The 16,841-nt window shown below is 42.8% G+C and overlaps 1 protein-coding gene across 5 annotated transcripts in view; it reads left to right on the top strand.

Moving 5' to 3' along the window:
* Window positions 1-13,731: 13,731 nt before the first annotated feature.
* TDRD7 (tudor domain containing 7) overlaps window positions 13,732-16,841 on the top strand; it is a 77,178-nt gene continuing 74,068 nt past the window's right edge. For 2 of the 5 annotated variants that reach the window (XM_047830643.1, XM_047830644.1), the window contains exon 1: window positions 13,732-13,874. The gene's annotated coding sequence lies outside the window, so the exon portion shown is untranslated. Of the gene's footprint in view, window positions 13,875-14,154; window positions 14,309-16,841 lie in introns of those variants that run through there. The other 3 variants (XM_047830642.1, XM_047830641.1, XM_047830640.1) reach the window with 2 other exon arrangements.

The raw sequence follows: 16,841 nt of genomic DNA, 5'->3' as shown, positions 1-16,841 counted from the left end.
AGCAAACCCCCCAAACCCAAAAAAGCTCTAGAGGCAGGCCGTCCTTATTGGTCCTGGACTGCTCATCATGGAAGACCACGGGTCATCTGTCCTTCCCCAGCATCTTAGCATGTGGTTTCTATCATCAAGGCTGTCCATGATCCAGGTCTACACTTGAGACTGCAGGCAGGAGAAAAGAAGGAGGGAAAAGAGGCCCTCCCAGCTGTATCTGTCCCATCTAACCAGCCTCCCCAAAGTCCCCCATCATACTCTGTTCACATATCATTGACCTAAACTTTGGTCACTCTTAGCTGTCAGAGAGGTTAAGAACTTTAGTCTTTTCATTTGTTGAATTGCTGCCCAATCAAAACTGGTTTTTAAGCAAAGTGGGAATGAAAATGTGGAAACTACCAGTGCTCTTTCCTACACAGAACTTCAAGATGAAGAGGAGAGGGGTTATTTCCAGGTGCGTGGGGCATCCACAGCCTCTCTTTCCTTGGTGTTCACTCATTCACAGAGAGAACAAAAAGTCTGTTCTAAACCAGTGTGTGAGTGGGATTGTGTTGATTTTTATCTGCTTGTCCCTTATAAGAAGACCTCAGAAAACCCTCTTCTATTTCATAAATGGGGTGGAGAGAGGTGGGGTTGTGAAGTCTTGTAGGCAAGCAACATGTTCCTAAAAAGCTGAGTCAAAATCATATGTCTGTAAATCAAAGAATAGAATCTGTTGACCCCACCATGTTTGACCCTCATGGTGAATACTAGGAAAAATAATACGCAGAAAAGAAAACTAATAGTAGTTAAAACTTCTCGTGGCAAAGTTTATCATGGACTAAAGATTAATGGAAGAAAAACAACATTTGGAAAACATTTTGATATGCATAATTTTAATTATTATTAAAAATAATAATCCCTAGGGATGACTGGGTGGCTCAGTCAGTTAAGCGTCTGACTTTGGCTCAGGTCATGATCTCAAGGTTCCTCTGTTCGAGCCCCACGTAGAGCTCTGTGCTGACAGTGTGGAACCTGGAGCCTGCTTTGGATTTTGTGTTTTCCTCTTTCTCTTCCCCTCCCCTGCTCACACTCTGTCTCTCTGTCTCTCTCTCTCAAAAATAAATAAACATTAAAAAATTTTTTAAAAATAATAATCCCTAAAATTTACAATAGCAGAATCTATAATCAGTAAATTATGATATGAACCCCAAATCAACTTACATAAAAAGTAATTGATCCTGACATAAATAATTGCAATGAATTAATAATAAAAGTAGATAAACTACAGTTGATTTTCTGTGCTATGTGTATTTCTCAAATATTATCTCATTTAAACTTTTTAATACTTAATTGACTTCATATTTTAGAGCAGTTTTAGGTTTATAGAAAAGCTGAGCAAGGAACACCAGTTTCCCATATATCCCATCCCCTGCCCCCACAGTTTACTCTATTTTTAACATCCTATAGTAGTGTGATTCATTTATTAAAATTTATGAACCAACTAAAGTCCATAGTTTACATTAGGTTTCAGTCTTTGTGTTACACGGTTTATGAATTTTGACAGACGCTTTAGTGCCATGTATCCACCATTATAGTATCATGCAGAACAGTTGTACAACCAACCCTCAGGCCCCATGTTCCACCCATTCTTTTCCTCTCTTCCTCTCCCAATCACTGACAACTATTGATCTTTTTACCCTGTCTATAGTTTTGCCCTTTCCAGAATGTCAAATGGTTGGAATCATACAGTATGTAGCCTTTCAGACTGGCTTCTTTCATTTAGCAATATGTATTTAAAGTTCCTCCATGTACTCTATGACCCAGCAATAGCACTGCTAGGAATTTACCCAAGGGATACAGGAGTACTGATGCATAGGGGCACTTGTACCCCAATGTTTATAGCAGCACTCTCAACAATAGCCAAATTATGGAAAGAGCCTAAATGTCCATCAACTGATGAATGGATAAAGAAATTGTGGTTTATATACACAATGGAGTACTACAGGTCAATGAGAAAGAACGAAATATGGCCCTTCGTAGCAACGTGGATGGAACTGGAGAGTGTGATGCTAAGTGAAATAAGCCATACAGAGAAAGACAGATACCATATGGTTTCACTCTTATGTGGATCCTGAGAAACTTACCAGAAACCCATGGGGGAGGGGAAGGGAAAAAAAAAAAAAGGTTAGAGTGGGAGAGAGCCAAAGCATAAGAGACTGTTAAAAACTGAGAACAAACTGAGGGTTGATGGGGGGTGGGAGGGAGGGGAGGGTGGGTGATGGGCATTGAGGAGGGCACCTGTTGGGATGAACACTGGGTGTTGTATGGAAACCAATTTGACAATAAATTTCACATATTGAAAAAAAATAAAAAAATAATACTAAGGTTCCTCCATGTCTTTTTGTGGCTGGATAGCTCATTTCTTTATATTGATGAATCATACCCATCATCTGGATGTACCATAGCTTGTTTATCCATTCACCTATTAAAGGACCTCTTTGTTGCTTCCAGTTTGGGGTTATTATTCACAATTGCTGTTAAATATTTTTTGCCGGTTTTTGTGTAGACATGTTTCCAACACTTGTTCGGTAAATACCTAGGAGCACGATTGCTGGATCATATGGTAGGACTATGTTTAGCTTTTTAAGAAACTGCCAAATTGTCTTCCAAAGTGGCTGTACTATTTTGCATTCCAACCAGGAATGTTGTTCAACACTATTGTCAGCATTTGACATGATCAGGGCTTTTTTTTTTTTTTTTAAATTTTCTTTTTTTTTTTTTTTTTAATGTTTATTTTTTGAGAGAAAGAAAGGACGCACGAGCGGGGGTGGGGCAGAGAGAGACACACCGAATTGGAAGCAGGCTCCAGACTAAGCTGTCAGCACAGAGCCTGATGTGGGGCTCATGCCCACTAACCATGAGATCATGACCTGAGCCAACGTCGGACACTTAACCAACTGAGCCACCCAGGTGCCCCCAGGGATTTTTTGCATTCAGCCTTTCTAATAGGTGTTTGGTGGTATCGCATTGTGGCTTTAATTTACAGTTTCCTAATGACATATGATATTGAACATCTTCTCATATGTTTATTACCATCTTCTTGTCTTCTTTGATGACATATTTGTTCAGATCTGTTGCCCCTTTTTTTTATTGCCCATTTTTAAAATGGTTTGTTTGAGATAATTTTTCTGGAGGTAGTGAGTTTGTTTTGTTTTTGAAATTTTATTTGTTGAGATATTGTTGAGTGTTAGGATTCTTTGTGTATTTTGGGCATGCTTATTTGCCATCTTCATATTTTCTTTGCTGAGGTGTCTGTTCAGATCTTTTGCCCATTTTTAAATTCAATAATTAATTTTTAAGTTTATTTATTTATTTTTGAGAGAGAGAGAGCACAAGCAGAGAAGGGGCAGAGAGAGAGGGAGACACAGGATCAGAAGCAGGCTCCAGGCTTCGAGCTGTCAGCACAGAGCCCAACATAGGGCTCAAATTCACAAAGTATGAGATTGTGACCTGAGCTGAATTTGGATGCTTAACTGACAGAGCCACCCAGGCGTCCCTCAATAATTAATTTTTGTTTTCTTCCTGTTGAGTTTGAAAAGTTCTTTGTGTATTTTGGGTATTAGTCCTTTATCATATAATATGTTTTGCAAATACTTTCTCCCAGTCTGTGGCTTATCTTCTCATTCTCTTAACGATGTCTTTTGCAGAGTAGAAGCTTTTAATTTCAATGTTCAGCTTATCAATTTTTTCTTTCATGGATCAATCCTTTGGTGTTTTATCTAAAAAGTTACTGGCAGGTGCACCTGGATGGCTGTCAGTTAAGCATCTGACTCTTGATTTCAGCTCAGGTCATGATCTCATGGTTTGTGGGATTGCGCCCCACATTGGGCTCCACACTGAGCATGGAGTCTGCTTAAGATTCTCTACCCCCCTCTCTCTGTCCCTCCCCCACTTATGTGCATGTGTGCAAATGTGCTCTCTCTCTCTCTCTCTCTCTCTCTCTCTCTGTGTCTCTCTCTCTCAAAAATAAGTAAAAGCTTAAAAAAATAAAATAAAAAGTTACTGATAAACTCAAGTTCACCTAGATTTTCTCCTGTGTTATCTTCTAGGAGTTTTATAGTTTTACATTCTACATCACAACATTTTTGGTTAATTTTTGTGAAAGTTCTGTATCAAGGTTAATTTTTTTTTTTTGCATGTGGATGTCCAGTTGTTTCAAAACCATTGGTTGAAAAGACTTTTGTTTCTCCATTGAATTACCTTTGATCCTTTGTTAAAGACCAGTTGACTATATTTTTGTGGGTATGTTTCTGGGTTCTTTATTCTGTTCCATAGATCTATTTGTCTGTTCTTTCATCCATAACACACTATATCAATTATTGTAGCTTTATTTATAAAAAGTCTTGAAGTCTGATAATGTCAGTCCTCCAATTTTTTCTTCTCTTTCAATACTGTATTAGTTATTCTGTTTTTTTTTTTAACTTTTCCATATAAACTGTAGAATCAGTTTGCCAATGTCCATAAAATGACATGCTGGGATTTTGATTGGGATCACACTTTATCTATAGATCAAGTTGGGAAGAACTGACATCTTGACAATATTGGGTCTTCCTATCCATGAACATAGAATATCTGTCCACTTAATGGTTTTTTGGTTTCTTTTGCAAGAGTTGTAGTTTTCCTCATAAAGATCTTATATATAACTGTTAGCATGGCACTGCTTTGTTATAAAATAGTCATCAGAAGATGCAAAATGTGGCTGTATTTATTTAAATAATCATCTAAATGAAAATGTAAATATTTTACATTCTTATTGAGAACCTCAGACCTTTAAGAATAAGTCCAAGAACACGGGTTTATACAACATTGACCTAGATTTCCATTTCACTTCTATCTTGTTAGCACCACAGCCCTAAACAGGTTGCTGGTGATGTTGTAAACATTGCACACAAGTTATAAAATCAGCTTTCCAGCAATAGGGTTTATGCAACATGTCATAACACCCACCCACAAATCTTGTAGTTTCAAATAGAGGCCACTTGATCTTCCCAGACACATTACAAGATCAGGATTGAGACTTGGAATCACCCAGAGCAATGCTTTTTTCAACTTTAGCAGTATAGGCTCCAAAACACCCAAGGAAAGATTGTGACCAGTTACCAATTCTGCTATTTAGAACAACTGGCCATTATCTGACTTACAAATACCTTCTAAATGGATCTTGTTTATTTGCAAAGAAATAACCAGCTGGAAATTAGAACTTTTTTCCGAGTGCCACTTTCAAGAAATTCATATCTGAGTTACAAATACCTTCTAAATGGGTCTTGTTTATTTGCAAAGAAATAGCCAGCTGGAAATTAGAACTTTTTTCTGAGTGCCACTTTCAAGAAATTCAATTAATTAAAGCTTGCTTAGAGGAGGTAAGTGTGGCAATTGACCAAAAGAAGATTTTAAGAAGGTTGTGACAGCATTCTCCAAATATCAAATAACCCCCGCTTTAGGGAGGTTTCCATTCTTTCTCTTTAGCCAACAGGTAACACTAAAGTTCACAGGTAGACACTCTAGAGAGAGAGTTTTTAGATCAAAATGGCATTTTGACATTCATAGCTGTCTTCCCAATAAGGGCAGGGCTCATACACAAGGGGGAGTTCCCCACTGATACAGAGGTGGTCTGTGCAGAGGAACAATATTTTGCAAATAGTCTGTAAGGGCTGTCTGTCTAGTTGTCTGGCCTGTTGTTGTCAGCAAGCATCTGGAGAAGTATCAGGTCACACTCCTCCAGCCTGTTCTCCACCTTACCACCCAGGGTCCACCAGGCTTGGAGGTGAACACAGTGCCTTCCCAGGATGGAAAGGGTGTAGAGAAGAAAATTGGAAAAATTGACTGGAAACATTTGGAGACGGGAAAAGAAAAATTCCATGGATATAGAATGGCAAAGTAAAGATCAAGTCTCTTTCTGAACAATTGTCAGCCAGTAAATTGGTACCTGGATTTGGTGCAAGCCATTTGTTAACCTCTATTATGCAGGTCTATAGCTTGCCTTAGAGATTTTCATGGGGGGGGGGGATGTTTACTTTGTCTTTATACTTTCTATGCATTTCCCTTTGCTTGCTTCTTCAGTCCCTTATTTCATTCATCAGGTATACATAGAGACAACACAGCATTGTAGAAAGAGGATGGACTTGAGCTCTTTTCTATTTATTCATCCATTGAATAAATATTTATTGTAAGCCCAAATGTGCCCAGCGCTAGAACACTGCAGTCGTTCTGATTAGGGACCACATATATATCATATATATATATATATATATATATATATTCATATATATATGATATATATACATATCAACATTCAAATCCATTTTTTTGGAATATGTACTGCACGAAGAGAGGGAAATGCTGTGTTAGTGCTTGCAGACTGTGTTACTTTCATATTAAGAACCACTTATCTGGAGGAAATCTCCTCTGGTGGCTTGCTCTGGCCAATACCTCATTAGCTCCTTTCTTAGGCAACAGCTAGCCTCCAGGTGCTATAATTTTTTTCTTTTTTTTTAATGTTTATTTATTTTTGAGAGAGAGAGAGTGTGAGCAGGGGAGGGGCAGAGAGAGAGGGAGACACAGAATCGGAAGCAGGATCCAGGCTCTGAGCTGTCAACACAGAGCCCAACGCAGGACTCGAACTCACGAACCGCGAGACCATGACCTGAGCTGAAGTCGGACACCCAACAGAGTGAACCACCCAGGCGCCCCAAGGAGCTATAATTTTCTAAATGCAAATATAAAACACCCTGTTTGAAGGAAGTTGCTACTGAGAGCAGGGGCTCCAGTTTTAAATGGAAAAGGCTAAGTGCAAGAGATGAAGAGAGAATTGGAAAGAAGACCATATCTTCTACTTCTGGGCTAAGTGAACTCCAGGAAGAACTCACAAAATAGTGTTTAATCTCCTCAGCATGTTGTAAGTGCTAGGGAAAATCAGGTAATTTGGGAGTGGGGTGATGCAGAATTCTAATAAAGACATGCATTCATCCCTGTCTGTTGGAGTAAACAAGAATGTCTTGTTCAGCTTCTCTTTGAGTAAGAATGGCTGTTGGGGGATTTCTAGAAGCAGCACTCAACCCCTATCTGACCCAGCACCCTCTTTTTTCTTTTAGGTTTATTTATTTGTTTTGAGAGAGACAGAGCACAAGTGGGGCCGGGGCAGAGAGAGGGAGAGAGGGAGACTCCCAAGCAGGCTCCATGCTTTCAGTACAGAGCCCAATGTGGGGCTCAAACTCATGAAACCATGAGATCATGACCTGAGCCAAAATCAAGAGTTTGATGCTTAACTGACTGAGCCACCCAGGTGCCCCCAGCACCCTCTTTTATAATGAATATTTTGTAACCCCTCCCTTTACTTTCCTGAACTGAAATTCACAGATCAAATAACCTGGAAAACGTGTCATATATAAAACTACGAAAAAGTTATTTGTGTTTATACATCAGAGGCTTTTCAGCTACATGAATGACTGGCAGGACAGTCACATGTTGGTTGGGACAAAGGGAACTCCTTGGATATGGGGGAGCTGTTCCGCTGGCAGCAGGACAAAAAGCGACCAGCGAAGCCCACTAAATCCGAGGAGGTGCCCCCCATCACTGTGAAAACCTAAATTAACCTCACGAATGTCCAACGTGCCCTGGGCGGGGGTGGGGGGGGTGGGGGATGATGTTGCTCTCATGGAGACCCACTAAAGAATGGGAATTGTCCAAAAAGCCTCTAGTGAATTCTCTTTTGCTACTTACTGGGTTAATTTTGCCACTTAAAGGGAATCTAACAAAAGATTTTGATTTATTCAAGGTCAAACAACTAAGTGGCAATGATCCTCCCAGAGTATTACACTTTGAATCTGAACACACATTTTTTTAAAAAGATATTATTTTTCTATGTAATCTCTACCCCCAATATGGGGCTCAAACTCATGACCCTAAGATCAAGAGTCACGTGCTCTAACAACTGTACCAGTCAGGGGGCTCTGAAACCACATTTTCTTGAATACTGTCTGCATCTTTGATTTCAGGATCAGCTAAGCTATACTAAGCCGTAGACTTACGTGGTTCCTTCTCTTTGTCTCCTCCCTTCCTCACCCCTAGCATCAACTGCAGTATAATTTTTGTACCAGTCTGTTTATTGATTGTTACAGAATCGGTAATGCTATAGTTGCTTGCCTTGCTTAAAGTATTAGTCACCCCACCTCCATGCCCTACCCCACATCTGGGTCCTTAACCTGCTGCCAACTTAATACCTGCATCCTGGGAGTTGTCCTTCTCTCTGGGCCTTGCCCAGGGCTGGGCTGTGCAAATGAGCCACAGCTCTAGAGGGGCAGAGGCCATCTCTTAGAGAGCCAAGACCCTCCCCCGTTGGTCCTATGACCTTGCTCTACACAATGTGGCTTTAAGCTTTCGTTATCCCCTGTTTTCCAGTGTTCAGTGGCTGGGTGGCCTCTACAGCTTTAGGGATCAGTCCCTTCTGGGGATTAACCCCTTTCAGCTGACTCACCTTGGAGGCCTTTGTGGGCAGATTAGGGAGTTTTGCTTGATCAGCACATCCTCAGCTTTACCAGGGCCTGGATTTTAGCAGCGCCCCAGCAATCTCTCCCTTCAGTGTTTTGTTTTGTTTTGTTTTGTTTTGTTTCTCCTTACTCAGTTAAAACAAATGCAATTGTCTAGAAATTCCTCTGCATTTGTTGGTGAGGCAATAGCTGACAGGAGAGGGTGTGATCATGATGTTAATGATTAAAAGTAGATCTGTCCAAAGATTCCATTTGTTATGCATCTATTTTTCCTGGCCTTATGTAAGCAAAAAGGTGAGGTGAGGCTGGACTTAGTCCACGTATGTAACTTTGAACGTGTTGTTCAGCTTTAAGAAGGACTTAGAATTATCATTGCTAAAATTATTTGCAATTAAATAACTCAGAGGGAAAAAGATGAATACAATATAAGTCTTTTCAAGTTGTTCACAAGGAAGATGAGACCCGGGACCATCTACATCCTCCCCTACTGTAAACATTTTTGAGGGACAGACAAGGTGCCACAGGAGCTCCACTAAGGGAGCAGGTCACTTTCGGGTGGGGCTTCAAGGAAGATTTCCCAGGAGAGGAATTAATGAAGACCCCAAATAATGCCACAGCCAAGTCCCTGCAGCTCATCTGGTGGAAGGCAAAGAGATAGAAATGAGAGTTTGGGATTGGGTTTCCTCATAGGAGACGATCTAGAGAAGAGGCAGACGAGGTCAGATGGGAAGTGACATGGGGACAACTGGGGTGTCTAAAATTGCCACTCCAAAGTTTGAAGAGTGGAAGAACTGCCTACCACAGCGGAAACGTCAGAGAGACCCTGTGAGGGAGGGTTGGGAGTATCTGTTTCTTAGACTGCATTGTAAATGCCAGAAACCCCATCAGGTGAGATAAAAACAAAATGAGCTACAGGCGTGCTCTTGGAATGTGGTTGCTGTCCCCCCTTCTTCCTAAGTGGTGCTTGCTGGACTGAGAGAAGGGAAGGAGGGAAGGACAGAGATGCACCTCAACCAGTGGCTTTGGTCTTGTCTGCCTTGTACCGGTGTTTTGGTGTTTGTGTCCAGTGTGGCTCTCTCCAAACAGGCTCCCCAGGTGTAGACAAAAATGCATGAAGGGCTTTAGGTGGACATTTCACACTGGACATATTCCCACCTTTCTCAGCCCAGGATAAGGTGGCAATAAAGCCATCTTCCTTTCTTATGCCTGGGCCTTGATTGGCACTCCTTTCCCATGACAACCTCTCGGAAGTATTTGGATGGGCACAGATTACTTGCCAGGCTGTTGCCCACTGGCCAGCTGGTCTTGGTCCCCCTACTATCTGTCTTGCCTACACTCAAAAGCCATCTGAGCAGATCACAACCTCTCAACAGCCCTTGAGGATGGGAAGTGTTCCTGCCTCTCCTGAAAGAGAGACACAGATGCTCCTGGCCCTGACTCCTGTCATCCAAAGATGAGCTTGGGCTTTTGCTGAGAGAGAATACCTTCCACCTCAGTCTTGTTCATTCTGAAAACTCCATTCTTTGGCCTCAGGATATATGCCCTCATCTAAGGCAGTTTTTAATACAGGTTCCTAGTGGAACTTAAGGTGCCCCCAAAAATCTTCTCTGACATCATATGCCAAATTTCGTATCCATGTGTTACTCTCCCATATTTTGACCTCCTATCCCACAAGAGGCGAGAGCCATTGTGTCAGAAGAATAACCAGTTTTTGTCATCCTTTGATATCATCTCCGATTTCCCTGAAATGCAATTATATATCCAGGGCATGGGAGTTAATTCTTGAATTCCCTGGGTTTGGGGCCATTTCCAAAGAAAGTTAACAAACTTCCTAACCTGTCCTTGCTATGTCAGCTTTCCATGAACTTCTGAGAACCTCCTGGTATGTCTTAGCCAAAAATCTACCTGCAGAATGGACACTTTACCCAAGAACATATATGAAGGGCCAGTGAACACATGAAAATATGCTCAATATCATTAGTCATAGGGAAATGCAAATTAAAAAACCTCAATGTGATATCTGTATACATCTGCTAAAATGACTAAACTTAAAATGACTGACAATTATAAGGACTGGAGAAGATTTAGAGCAACTGGACCTGTCATACACTGCTGGCAGGTGGGAGGAGGGAGAACAAAATGATGCAGCCATTTTAGAAAACAATTTGATAGTTTCTTACAGTTAGTCATACACATATTCTGCAACCAACAACTCTACTCCTAAGTCTTTATGCAAGACAACTATAGGACCACACAAAGACCTGCATGTGATTGTTTACAGCTGTTTTATTCACAATAGCCCCAAACTGGAAATAACACAAACATGTATCAAATGTGAATAAACAAATTGTGACATATCCATACCGGTGATGGTATCTACTCTGCAATAAAAGGAAACAGACTACTGATAGATGTGGCAACGTGGGTGACTCTCAACAGCATTATGCTAAGTGAAGGAAGGCAGTCACAAAGACTCCATACTGTATGATTCCATTTATATGACATTCTAGAGAAGACAAAGCTCTAGTAACAGAAAACAGATCAATGCCTGCCAGGGGCTGGTGGGAGGGGGAAGAAATTAACTCTAAAGAGGCACAGGGGAAATTTCTGAAATGATGAATTAGTTCTAGATCTTGATTGTGGTGGTGGACACACGATTGAATACATTTGTCAAAATTTACCAAACCATACATTTAAAATATGTATTATTATGATATGTAAACTATTCACCAAAAATCCGATTTAAAAAATTTTTTTAATGTTTCTTTTTAGAGAGAGAAAGAGAGAGACAGAGACAGAGCATGAATGGGGGAAGGGCAGAGAGAGAGGGAGACACAGAATCTGAAGCAGGCTCCAGGCTCTGAGCTGTCAGCACAGAGCCTGACAGGGGACTGGAATCCATGAACCGTGAGATCATGACCTGAGCCTAAGTCAGATGCTTAACCGACTGAGCCACCCAGGTGCCCCCCAGAATCAGTTTTTTAAAAAACTAGCTGCAGAACGTCATTTGTCTTTCTATACAGTACAGTCCACAGAATCCCTTTGAAAGGATGAAGAATCTCAGACTCGAGGTCAACATACATTGCTTTTACGATTTACTTTGCATGTTGGACTCTGGAGTTTTTCCTAATTTTCTTCTCCACTGGCACTCTTTCCACTGGGAGCTGCTTTTTACGTCTTTCCTATCATAAATGTGGAGTCAGAAGATGTCATGAGCACTGCAGAGTCCAAACTGGGTCTGGCTATATTTTAGGTCTATTAAACCCACTGCAGTGTTTGGAGCAGATTGCAAGGGAGAGAGATCCTAAATAGACTGAAATACAGTAGCAGGGATGAAGAGAAGTGCCGGGGAGAGACATTTGAGCAGATTTAGTTAGGGACTAGATGTGGGAGTATAAAAGAGAACAGCATTCAAAGGAGATTTTGAACAGTTCCCCATTGCCTTTGGGGAACAGCCCAAACTTCTGTGCATGGGCTATAGGGCCTTCTGTGATTTACTTCCAGCCAACCTTTTCATTGCTTGCTATCTCTTTTCACTGAATCAAAAGACCCTCAAGGGTGCTTGCCTGGCTGGCTCAGTTGGTAGAGCACGTGACTCTTGATTTCAGGGTCATAAGTTTGAGCTCCATGTTGGATGTGCAGTTTATTAAATAAGTAAGGAAATAAATAAATAAGAAATAATTTTTAAAATGCTCCTCAAGCATAGGCGTGTGCCTTAGCAGAGTAGGCGTTCCATGAAAGTTTGTTATGTAACAGCAGGTGTTCAATATGTACTAGTTGATTGTCCATTCAACTACCAGTGGGTATTGGTTTTTTTCTATTTTTGGCTATTGTAAACAAGGCTGCAATGAATATTCTTGTCTGGGTCTTTGTGTAGACATATGCTCCCATTTCTCTTGGGCAAACTTTGGGTAAATGGAATTGCTGGGTCATATGGTAGGTTTAGTACCCCCATACAATGGGATACTACTCAGCAATAGAAAGATGCGAACTACTGGTACACAAAACAACATGGATGAATCTCAACGTGTTTACATTGAGTGAAAAAAGCTGGACCTCCCTCCTGACCCCCACCAAAAAAGACAGCACATATTGTAGGATTCCATTTATATAAAACTCTAGAAAAAGCAAACTAATCCATAGTGACAGAGAGCAGATCAGCAGTTGAAGGGCCAAGGGACAGAGAGGCACAAGAGATGAGGATTATAAAAGTGACCCAGGGAAAACTTTTTGGAGGTGATGGTGTGCTGTTATGTTTATGGCAGTGATGGTTTCACAGCTGTATACATATGTGAAAACATCAAATTGTACATTCTAAATGTGCCATTTACAGTATGCCTCAATAGAGCTGTAAAAATATATACTGCTCGAAGAAACAGCAGACCTCAGTAAATGCTTATAGAATAAGTGCAGAGAAGTGTTCAGTGTTGGTTTAAGGAATACAAACCGACACGCCCAATATATGTTGGTAGAATTAATGTGCACAAGAAATAAGTGAATGAATATTAGATGTTCAATAATTTTATAATGAATGAAGGAATGAATTTGACAAATATTTATTTAACCCTTATGTGCCAGGCACAATCCTAGGCTCCAGGAATAGGTTAGGGAGCATGACAAAGATTCCTGTGCTCACAGAGCTTAATTCGAGGACATGATAAGTAAAATACATACAGTGCGCTCAAGAGAGAGAAAGCTGAGAAGTGAGAAACTCCGGGAAGCAGATTGACATTTTTTAAAGTAGCACCTTCTTCGAAAAGGTGACGCTTCGGAAAAACCTACAGAAAATGAGCGGACCAGGTGGACGTCTGGGAGGGTTAAAAGTAACTGTTCCTGTTAACCAAAAGAATGAGCAAGAGTTGACTGAAACTTCTGACTTGGGCGTGAAGCAAACATGCAAGAGCGTGTTAACTGCTGGTGAGGTCCTGCTGGGTGTGAAGTGCCGGGTCCCGGTCGGGCCAGCCCGCGAGTACTTGCGTTGTCCACGGGGAGGCGCGCCTGAACCCGCCCCGCAGTCGTCTTCCGCCGTCGGCCCGTGCGTGGGCACGCGCAGAAACCGCTAGGCGGCGTCGGTTTCCCTCCCCACGCGCGGACGCCGGCGTGGGCCGACGAGGCCGGAGAGCCCGCGCGTGCGCAGAGCCGAGGCCGGGCTGCCTTCGGGGCGGGGCGGAGCGGGGCGGGGCAGAGCGGGGCGGGGCGGGGCGGGGGCTTGAGGTGAATCCCGAGCCGTGGCTGCGGCTCTGGCTGTGCGGGGAAACCGAAAGTGGGCGGCGGCCGCGGCTGTGGGCCTGGCGGAGACTGCGGCGGGAGCTGGGCCCAGAGGCGCGGGGACGGGCCGTGGGCCCCCGGGACGAGGTGAGCGCAGGGTTTGCCGCTGCGGGCGCGACAGGTGCCGGGCGGCGTCAGACGGGGTTTCGGGCGGGCGCGGCGCACCTGGGTCACTGGAGGGACAGTGGCCCGGACGGGACTGGAACGGGCCCGGGGCCTCTTCCCGGCAGCCGCAGGAGATGCCCCGCAGGGGGCGGGGGGGGCGGGGAGTTGGAGTTCCAGAGCGTTGTTTTAAATCTCTGATCGGACCCCTCCCCCGGCCGCTTGGAGACGGGCTGGGCGTCCGCCCGGGAGCCTGCCAGACCCTCCTGCCGCCGGGCAAGTCAGTGCAGCGGGGGAAATGCAGCAGTAGGGGTGTGGACGAAGGGCGGGAGACGCTGACCAGGAAGTGGTTCCACTGCCGCCCCTCCGGAGCAGGGCATATCAGAGCCGCCGGCTGTTTGAGCTCGGTATTTTACACGGTGAGCGTTAAGCCCCTCAAAGGCACGGGCCTCTCTCTACAGACCAGCCCCTGCAGGCCGCTCAGGTAATGCAGGACACACATACTATACATTGCTCTCAGACCGGGAGCCCCGGGGCCGGCACACAGCTCTAAGCTAAAAGGAAACACGAATCCTGCAGGGTCAGGTGCTCAGCCTCAAGTTAAGGGGAGGGGGATTGGGGCCCGCACAACTTTTCTGCTCCGTTCCGTTTGCGGGGTGTAATGCATTTCCAGTTATCACTGAAGCGTACCAGTCCCGCATAGTTTCAAAGAGCAAGAAAGGCGTATGCCCATATTAGAAAAAAGTCCTGGCCCCAAAGGATTCTGATGACCGCCTTACAAAACAAAACAAACTACTGATCTAGGTCACCGCCCCGCCCCCCTACGTCCCATGGTGCGGTGGGAAAATTGCAGAACAAGTGTTCTGTCTAGTGGTATAAAACAACTTAGAGACAAGAAGTGAAACTTAGACCCAAATTTCTAACTCATCCTGGGCTGCCTTGATGTGTAGGCATTGCATACTGCAAACTGTGGGCTTTGCAGACCTGGGTTGGAAATCTGGGCTTCTCCTCTTACTAATTGTGGATGGTGAATAAACTGCTTTCTTTGAGCCTGGTTTTCTGTATTATCAAATGGAAATGTTTAACTTACTCCACAAAGCTTTTGTGAGGTAACTACTGTAAATCCTTTGATTTATTTTAATGGTCGAGACACGTTAGTTCTTTTCCTTACAACAAAGTTCCTATATTTTACCTAACTGGATTTCAGTTTCTTGGAGGCATCTTTAAGTTCTCTGGATAATATTCATTGGCACTTGGTGGGGGTTTTTGCATTTCCACTTAGTTGACATTTCGGAGCATCAGTTGCAGGCAAAGCACTGTGCTCTGTGCAGGGAATTGCTCCTGGGGCCAGCTGGATTAGAATTCACATCTCCTGTGCCTCGGCCCAGGGCCCTTTGGTGGCACACAGATTTCCTCTTTGCTAGTTAAGCACAGTGAGACGGTGAGGCAGCAGTTGGCAGTGCCTTCAGATTTCAGTCCCTGTAGATTGGAGATGGAACATAATCCCTGCTAATGCCCTTTTAAGTGTATTGGTTGAACACGGCTGAATGAACTACTGTGTTTTGTACCAAGACGTTTAAACTCCTTGAAGGACTTCTCTTTAAATTCTCTGTGCAATAGAATCTTGTTGGAGACTTGGTATGAATGTAAAGGAAAATACTTTATAATCCAACTCTTAAGTGCCTATTCTGTGTTTGATCAAGCGCTCTTTTCAAGAACTGAGATTTGACAGAGTGCTTTGCATCTGGGCATTTTCAGGATCAGCGGATGAATACAGGAAGGACAGAAATTCCTTGGTACTTGAGTGAAATCTAATTTCATATTTATGTGAATCGCTTTTTCTTTCTCTGTGCAAAACTTTTTTCTCTGCCCTCTACTCCCATATTTGTGCTTTTGAAAGCTTCATTCTTTTTATAATTTCCTCAGTGGGCCAAATGTGTGTGTGTGTGTTTACATTTTTTCTTCGAACCAAAAGTAATTGATTTTGTCATTTTTAGCTGAGATGTGTATACATGCTAATGAGAGCTTCTGGTCGGCATGAAATACCTAGTGACTTGCAAACATACTCAATATTTTAGCTTGCAGCTGTGTCAGGAGGAAGCAAACCTGTGATTTCCTTTAGATCTTTGGATCTCATCTCAGAACTTGAAGGACTCCAGGGAAAGTTGAGAATCACAGATCTTGTCCATCTTCCTTATCACCCATCCATATGAAAAAAAGAGACCTGAAGTGACTCACTCAAAGGATCATAGCTAATTAGTAGCAGACTGGGCTTAAGACCCCAAATCCTAACTAGGTCACTTTATTATCTCCGGAGTTTTTTTCACTAATATGTAGATTTATGGAAGGCCCTTACTTATTATTCATAATATGTAGTTAGTAATGCATGTACACTTTAGAGCTTGAAATAATAATAATAATAATAGTAAAAACCCTGTTCCCTAAAGATACCCTGTGGGGGTAGATCACCACCTGAAGGCATTAATTACTATCTTTCCTTTTGAAAGAGTTGGTAAAGGAGTAAGTAATTCAGGTGGTAACAAGTAGACTATACTGTAATTGGAAAGAAAAGAGAACATGTTAATATGTTGCAAGATGAGAAATCATCCGGGAAGGGTCTTAGACCAAAGCCTTCCCTCTCTTAGCCTCAATTTATCATAAGATGAGGGGTTTGGGGTAAACTAGATGATGTCTAAAATTTTTTCAGCACGGACGTTCTGAACTTTTAGGCCTTGGCATGTTAAAATAGTGTCTTCAGGGGGCACCTGGGTGGTTGAGTCGGTGGAGCATCTGACTCTTGATTTTGGCTCAGGTCATGATCTCACGGTTCGTAACATTGAGCCCTGCGTTGGACTCTGCACTGACAGCATGGAGCCTGCTTGGGATTCTCCCTTTCTGTCTGTCTCTCTGTCTCTCTCTCTCCCTCTCTCTCTCTCTCTCAAAAACAAACAA

Source organism: Prionailurus viverrinus, chromosome D4 (assembly GCF_022837055.1).
Source record: "Prionailurus viverrinus isolate Anna chromosome D4, UM_Priviv_1.0, whole genome shotgun sequence".
In the NCBI taxonomy this organism is placed as follows: Eukaryota; Metazoa; Chordata; class Mammalia; order Carnivora; family Felidae; genus Prionailurus; species Prionailurus viverrinus.
This window is presented reverse-complemented; position numbering and strand designations above follow the sequence as displayed.